The 8,409-nt window shown below is 39.4% G+C and overlaps 1 pseudogene; it reads left to right on the top strand.

The window, feature by feature from the left end:
* Positions 1 to 2,564: 2,564 nt before the first annotated feature.
* LOC118847173 overlaps positions 2,565 to 8,409 on the top strand; it is a 52,190-nt pseudogene continuing 46,345 nt past the window's right edge.

Here is an 8,409-nt window from a genome sequence, read left to right as displayed (position 1 = left end):
TGAAAAGTCCAGGGTAGAAGGAACTTCAAGGGTAAACAGGTTTCTTTGACATTGAAGAGAAAATCCAGAGTTAGGCAAACAGTGTAGAGAGAAAAGTGACTAGTTTTCCATTTCAGTTGTTACGAGAAAGGACAAGTGACTTAAAATACATTAAAACAGACATGAGCAAAACCATATGTTTACAGTGTAGTACATCGGACTCTGGAATGTCGCATATTCTCTTTTCATATAAAAGATATTGCATATTTTGATTTTCTGTACTTTGGAGAAAGCTCCACTCTTTAACAGAACAACTGTTAATTTTTCCCTTTAATGATCTTCTCTGGATATCAGTCAAATATACTCTTTAGTTGTAGCTAGTGACTTTAAATTTAATCTTTTCAGAAGTACTCACATTCAGAAAACTTTAATTTTAACCAAAACTATGTTTTGAGATTTATAGGCACTTAAATTTCTTTCAGATATGTTCCTGACTCCTAATGTTCTTTTAAAAAGCCTGGGAGTGAGATACAATGGTCTCAAAAAGCAACGTTATATAGAACTGCAGGTCATACTTTCTACTGGTGGAGACAAGAGGACACACAAATGATGTTACACAGGCCATTCAGAAAAGAGCACTAGGGGCTTTATTTTATCTTACTGGAATTTGAAATTGGAAATGTGCATTTTGCTGCAAAAATGCTTTGGAAATTTACTGCACTCTATTTCTACTAGCTAAATTATCCTCAATCACTGTAGGCTAAACTGTTGTCTGGATAAAATACATGAGGAGAAGCACTATCGTGGGAAAAAGAGAGTAGAGAGGGTCTTGAAATTAAAGGAGGACTATGGAAAATGGTTTTGTGTAGGAGATACCAGTGACAGATTTTATTAATTTTAGATGTAATATATTTTTATAAGAAAAACAGTAAAATAGTTCATATATATGTTTTTCCCTCACAAATGATCTTTTAGATAAAACAAAATTCCTATGAGCATATTGCCTATGAGCATATTAGGAAGAAGTCTTTTTTAAACAGAATAAAACCATTTATTTTATTTTCCTGAACATATCAACAATGGCAACTTTATGGAATTGAGCATAGCAGACTTGTTTTTATGCTGTTGCAGTTTCAATTACATTTGTTCGTGTGTACATGAATTTCTTTTTTTTGCAAATATAGTACTCTAATTGGTGGAATGCAGCTTCTGGGTCAAACCAAAGCCTCCAGTAACAAGATTCTCATTAAATTGATATTTGACATTGCTTAGCAAAAAATGATAGGGTGTGTGGTAGAAGAAAATAATAAATATCTAGGGTACTGTAACCTTTCTTATTCAGTAATGGGGAAAAGATTGGTCAACAAGTCCAAAATAATCACTGACTTTCGAAAGAATTACCAGAAAAGGGGGGAGAATATAAGCTAATGTGTAATAAATAAAATATGATTCCTTGTCATTAAGTGTAGCTGAGTTAGCACCTAATACCAAGAATATCTTGGATAACATTTTTTGAGTTGTTTTTTTTTTTCTCCCAGTGCGTAAAAGAATGTTTGCTGAATGTTGTTGAACAAAATGAGGGGTTTGTATTAAATTCCTTCACTCTCTTAGTCTTCTGGAGAGTAATTTGTAAAATGCCTGCTTTAAAGCATTAAAGGTACCCTCTACCCCCTACCCACTGCCTGAAGCTTTAAATAGAGAATGTACCCAAGAAATTCTAACTTCTGACTAGGCAAAATCCTCATTTGCAGAATCTGATTTCAATGAAAAAACAGTCAGTTGGATTTGTTTACAAATTAGTCTAATCACATGTGTGCCTAAAATGTTTTCTTGAATATAGTAGAGCTAAATTCATTTTTATTCAGTTGAACTGAGTAAAAGCTTATGGAGTAAGCACCCAGGACTAGACCCTGCTTCACATCTAGGAGAACAAAAACTATGACTATTCCTTCCTCCACTGTCTCTAAGATGACAGGAGAATAAAAACTTTCCTGTCCTTTGGAACCTCATCAGGGTGACAGTAGTAAATTCTGGCCCCTTTAGAGTCCTCTTCTGAGAAGTTGATCCTTTCCTCTGTGGGCATTGAATGAAGACTCCCTTTTATTTTCATTCAGGGACTCAAGATTAACTCTGGATTAGCTAAAGAATCCTTTTTATTCCAAGTAAAGCCCAGGTCACCATGATTATAAAAAAAATAATGTTGCCTCCCTACTATTTCTATGTTATTAAGAAGAAAAAAAATACAATTATTAAACCATTTGTTGTCCCTAACCATTTCTAGGAAAGAGTTGTCTGAATCAGCCCTGAGGAAAGGAAAAATTAAGGGGGAGCTGACCTGTTTCAGAAGGTTGTATAGAATCTTCCTAGGGGGCAGAATCCTTAAAGTCTGGGATATGTTTCAGAAAGGATAGAACAAGGAAAGGTTGTAGAAGTTCCACTGAAAACAAATGGATCCAAGAAACTGTTGAGTGGAGATCAACCAGATGACTATTCAATAGTACCTATAAGTAGTGCTAAGTATCTGCTCTGCACCAATCAATCAATCAATCAAATATTTAGCAAGCACATGCTGTGTTCCAGGCACTATGCTAAGCACTGGGGAGACAAAAAGAGGAGTTAAGGTGGTGGCTATGTCAGAAGAAAAATGTAGGTATATATGAGTGATTGTGAATTGAGAATAAACAGGCCCCTTCAAGTCACTATCATATGCAGAAGGCAGGAGCTGAGGCTAACACCTAGACTTTAAGCCGGGTGGCAGGGAAAATGGTGGTGGTTTGAGAGGGAGAGGAGTTAATGGGTTCTTTTCTGCATATGTTGAGTATAAGATGTCTTTAGGTCATGCAAGTTGAACATCTTTCAGTTGGAGATGCAAAACTGAAGGTCAGGAGAGAGGTTTGGATGAATAGATCTGAGAATCATCTGCATAGAGATGATAATTGAATCAGCAGGAGCTAATGAGATCACCAGGTGAAAGAATATAGGAAAAGAAAAAGAGTGCAGCTAAGACAGTGGCGGGTGGGGGGGGTGGTGGTGTGAGGGTGGAATGCAGAATACCCATGGTTAGCAGATTTCACAATTTTTATTCTTTGTAAACTATGACAACACCCATACCAACTTCTGCTGATAGTCTTGTAAGCCCAAGATGCCCAAGCATAGTGTTCTCCCAGGAACACTGATCCTGCATTATCTTGGCCCCTGAAGTCATTGTCTAGAGGAGCAAAATTTATGGAAACATGACCTGTCAGTTTCCTTTGCAGGTGGTGCAGCCCCTGTCTCCTCAGCATCCAGATATCCTGAAGCCCTGGAAAAGAAATTTCTGGACACCAAAGACCTTGACACTGTCAATGGTTCAATATCAGAAAAAGGTATGGCACTGTATTTAGAAAGGCTAATTATCCTATAATTTGTTGCTATACTCTAAGAATCCCTCGGGCTTTCCATGTGATTTGCAGCTAAAACCTCCTTTATGTGTTGTTCTGCCCAAATAAAATATGAATTTCTTGAGAAAAGGGACCTGTTTTTACTTTTCTTTTTGTAACCCCAGTATGTAGGGAGGGACTGAAGGAGGGAATAAGCATTTATATAGTGCCAGGTATGTGCCAAGTGCTTTTAAAAAATTATATCATTTGATCTTTATAAAAACTCTGGGAAGTGGGTGCTATTATTATCTCCTTTTTACAGCTGAGGAAACTGAGGCAAACAGAAGTTAAGTAACTTGCCCAGGGTCACACAACCAGTAAATATTGGAGGCCGGATTTGAATTTCAGATCTTCCTGACTCTAAGCCCTGCACTCTATCCACTATACCACCCAGCTGCCTTTATGTTTAGGATAGTGTCATTTGGTTTTTGTTTGGTTGGTTTTTGAGGAGGTCTATTGCTAGGCTTTAGATGACAGAAGGGACTCCATATTTGATCACTGATTGGTCTGCTTGTAACAGAAAGTTCCTGTGCATGTACTTTTGGTTTAATCAACTTCACTAAGGTAATGAATGCAAATCTCTCGTGATTATAATTAGCTTATCAAATTTCATCTAATTCAGGTATTCAAGGTTAGCAAATTTTTCCTATCACAGTGCCCTTGGGGTTGATAAAGTGAGGTGGGAAGGGGTTTTCAATTCTAGATCAGTTGGTGATTGACTGCCCTTCAGGTCCTCTTTCTACTTAGTACCTGTAAATCTTGCCCAGCAATTATATTTATACAAGGGAAGGGACTCAGAGATCTGAGCTCTGCATTATGGTACGTATCCCACTATATACCTTGGTCAGTATTTTGTTTCTGTGGGACTGTAGTGATAGTGGAATAGCACACTTGTATTCCTTTGAGTAATAAACTGCTTCTTTTGTGGTCTTCTGAAGCTTATGTTCCTTCTTAGTGCCACACCCAGTCTCCTCACAGTTTTTTCATAGTATGCACTTGATAAATAAATACTTTTTCCCCTCATTTATTCATTCCTGCATGAAACCCAGAATGTACCTTACCTCACTGATGCAGTCCCTGTTTGCGTGACAGCTGTGAGAGAAAACCATCTTTACCCACTTTATTTTTGACAATAAAAAAGGAAACATGTTCAAATTTAGTTCCATTAAGTAAAAAAATGATTCCATTTCAGGTAAAATGAAAATAAGTGCTAGGAATCACTGTCTCAGGTAAGTTGAAGTAAAGATGTTCTATGCTTTTTTTTTTTTAACAAGCATAATGCATATGACAAGACTAGTGAGGCATGTGCTTGGAGTAGTTTTTGACACTGCTGATTAAGTTGAAGTACATGCTCTTAGAATTGGCTGAAAATGAGGGTGGCTAAGATGACCAAGAATATGGGGCAAAGAGCTACAACTATTGCATTATGTAAATTAATCCTATGACCTCAAATACCTTATTTTAGCTCAAGATCACAGATTCACAGAATTTCTAGACACCTCTGAGATTATCCATTCCAACCCATACATCAATACGATGGCCTCTTCAGTGTCACTGAGCAATGTATATCCAGTCTTTGCATCTGGATGTACCTGTGAAGCCTCCAATAATACTAGTTCACAACTATCAAATAACTCATTGTTGCAGGTATGGGTCTAAAGCCAGTATCCTCTTAGTTCAGGTTTGACATTGGGATGAAAAGAGAGGCACTTGTGAGTCATTGAAAATTTAAGCAAGGAGGAGATTTACTTTGCACTAACACAGTGAAGGGCAGTTATCAGGATGTAATGATTTGTGTGGTATCAGGCACTCATCAAATCTGAGTGGTATTGAGTCCTCATGATTTGGGCCTTTTATTGGCCCTATGCAATAAAGATATGTCAGAGAAGCTAGGGCTAATCTGGTTTTGTTGGGGGGAGGAGTCTTCAACAGGAAGCCACTAGGGAAACTTGGGCCAAAAGAAGTTGTGTGGGAGTTGTTTGTAGAGAAGGAGCTGTGTCAGGGTAAGGACAGCTGTTTCAAGAAACTGCTGTCCTATGCACACTACTCCTTGGTGGCACAATCCTGATGATATTCCAAAGGAGCTTTCATCATTTAAATAACTAGACAGTCTTCCTGTCATGGCTAGTACTAAGGGAGGAAAAATGGAGAATGTGAAACAAAGCAAAAACAAAAGATACAAAAAAAAATATGAAGAAATACAAAAGCCAGAATTCCTAAGCCTTACCTTCCTCTTTCAAAAAGACAAAGTTTTAGAATCTCACATGTTGGTCTGTGTGATAAGTGATCTTTGAAATTCACAGTGGGTGTCCTGATGCAAAGTGGTGATGATGAACTGGAGCAGCACCAAGAATATCAAAGCAACAGAAGAAGTGATCTCTTCTCCTGATGTAAGGTGGCAACGATGATCAGGAGTAGCTCCTGGAACATCAGGGCTTGTGCATGAACAGTTCTGACAAAATCCACAGTCATTCGTCCTGCATCAAGGTCATCTGAAGTAAAGTGGTCAAGAGATCAGAGGCCTTTTGTATTAAAACTATTTCAGGATCTAAGTTTAAGGATCTAAGTTCCAGTACTCCCTGGAACATTTACCAAAACATCTCCTTCACTGAGTGCTTTATCAGGAGAAACATACAAAATTTTTACCTCCTTCCAGACCTCTGTGGAACAGTTGCCTTGGTCTTCCACAATGACTAAATAAGGATTCTCCCTCATCCTCATCCATTGACTCAGAATTACTAAGTTAACTAAAGGATCTCTTTTCTTTCAGGTATATACATTCCCCGACTCCCATGGTTATGCAGCAACAGTTTCATCTACCCTGTGCTATTGGAAAGGAAGATGTCTCCCAATAATACCACCCCATGGTCTCCAAAACTTTTTTGGGAAGGAGATCTCTGAATCATTCTAAAGAAAAGGAAATCTGTCAATTGAGGGTGACCTCAGCTATTCTCCAGAATATATAGAGCCCTCTGAGAAGACAAGAACTTTGAGTCTGAGGAAAGACCAGAGAGGATCTGCCAAAGCTATATCCCCAAACAGTTCATTCTTCTAAGGTAAAGGCTGAGAATGGATCCAAGAAACCACTGGATAAAGGAGCCCTTCTGGGGCAGCATCACTTTATTGTAAGGAGATTTGGTATAAGGAAGTACTCTAGCTTCCTTATCTCCACCACTAAGAACAAATACCTTTCACTCCCCTGGGGACCTGGTATTGTATAGTTTTAACTACATGGGTTTTCATTTGGTCCTTCCCACAGAAAAATGCCTATAGATTGCTGAAAGATTGTGTACAAATACTGAGCCCATAGTACCCCTTGTCTCCTTGGACTGCCCTTTGTGGTCTTCTCTAAATGATCCAAATGGAGCAGAGGCTTTGGAAGATACTTCAGGCTTGGGTGGGACACAAGGGTGTCTAATGCCCTGGTGCTTAATTACCCCGTACAGTTATACAAGTATACCCGGTGGGTTGGCCATCAATTACTTTCTTCTTGTTCCCATGTTTTAGGAGCCATAATCAAAGCTTCCTCCTGGGGATGGTGTCCTACCTTTTTGTCCACCTAGCAGGAAAGTAGTACTTGCTCAAGCCAACATTCTGTTCAAATTTCACCAATTGATCAGCTAACACCTGTACAGTTACATAGTTGGGGAAACCAATAGCTAAAGTGTGTTGTGTGTTTGTCCTTCATCTTTGAAGAGGACCATGGCATCAGGGGAATGATGTTATGACTTGCAGTTGACTTTGATTTAAGTGAGGGAGGGCTTTGTAAGGTCATCTGCCTCACTTTCTCCTTCAGAGCCATCTGGATCTAGTGACCAGATATTCATCAGGATGACTGGAGATGACCCAGGATGCAATAGGAGAACCTGGACCTTTTAGGCTAAGGCCTTTTCATGTACTTACTTAGAGTGAGGTAATGCCCATTTAGTGAATCAGCATCTTTAAGAAGTGAGTCAAGGGATGGCCCCTTTAATTAGAAAAAAAGAAAAAAAATCAATCCGGGAGGGGAAGATCCTCAGGATTGCTGTTCCAAAGAAAAACAGTTACATTGACATTCACTCAAAGCTAAAGTTAAAACCGTTCTGGTGGGGCTTCACCCAGAGGTCAGGATCAATTGCCTCAGAGACATAGCATAGAATGCCACAGTCCTGGGACTGGCATACTAAAGAAATCCAACCTATCAAACCCATTTTCTTTAGGAACCTTACCCCCTCCTTTGAAGATCCCCATGGACAAGACAGCTGCAAGGAATATTTATCGTTAAAAGGCCAAGTGTGAATAACTCCAGATCTCAGCCACCAAAAAAGGGACAAAGAGTATATTCCATGTGGAGTGTATAACATATTTAGCTGGCTCTGAAAAAGGTTATCCACACTTCCTGCAGACTTGGTAAGTCTAAATCAGAGAATCTTTCAGCTTTAATTACTTCAGACCACACCCTGAGAAGCTATTGTTACAAGGACTCCTCAAGTTTCTATTGGACCACCTCTAAACAACATCTCTCTTGGGTGGAGAGTGCACTCACAGTTTGTTTCCTCCTGGCAGGGAGATGCAGTCCTTCTTAAAGCAGTGCTAGAGTAAGCCTGAGGCTATCTTGCTTCTGGGGCTAATTCCCTGTTCTGCTGTTTCAGTCTTGTTTAATTCTTTGTGACCCTATCTGGGGGTTTCCCTAGTCTCTGCAAAGTCTGTTCCCCTTCTCTATCTGGGTCAGACACCTTAGGGTGGGTTCCTGGTTGGGTTTCTTCATTCCCCACCCTTATCTGGAGAGATCTCTTCATTTTGTTTGGCTATCAGCTGCACTCATTACCACTCAGCTTTCATTGTTTGGCCTCTTAAAACCCGGAGCTCTGTCTTTAGTTACTGAATGAGCTGACCTAGTTTACTTTCAGTCTGACTCCAATGGTAGTCCAATTTATGCAGTACAGTCAACAATAACCATGGAATGCTGGCCTTTGCACTTTCTTTATCCTCCTGGGCAGCTTCCCTCAGCACCCACCCAAGCTAATCCATC

The sequence above is a fragment of the Trichosurus vulpecula genome, chromosome 4 (assembly GCF_011100635.1).
Source record: "Trichosurus vulpecula isolate mTriVul1 chromosome 4, mTriVul1.pri, whole genome shotgun sequence".
NCBI classification, from domain to species: domain Eukaryota; kingdom Metazoa; phylum Chordata; class Mammalia; order Diprotodontia; family Phalangeridae; genus Trichosurus; species Trichosurus vulpecula.
The sequence above is the reverse complement of the archived record's forward strand: the minus strand, read 5'-3'. Positions and strand labels throughout refer to the sequence as shown.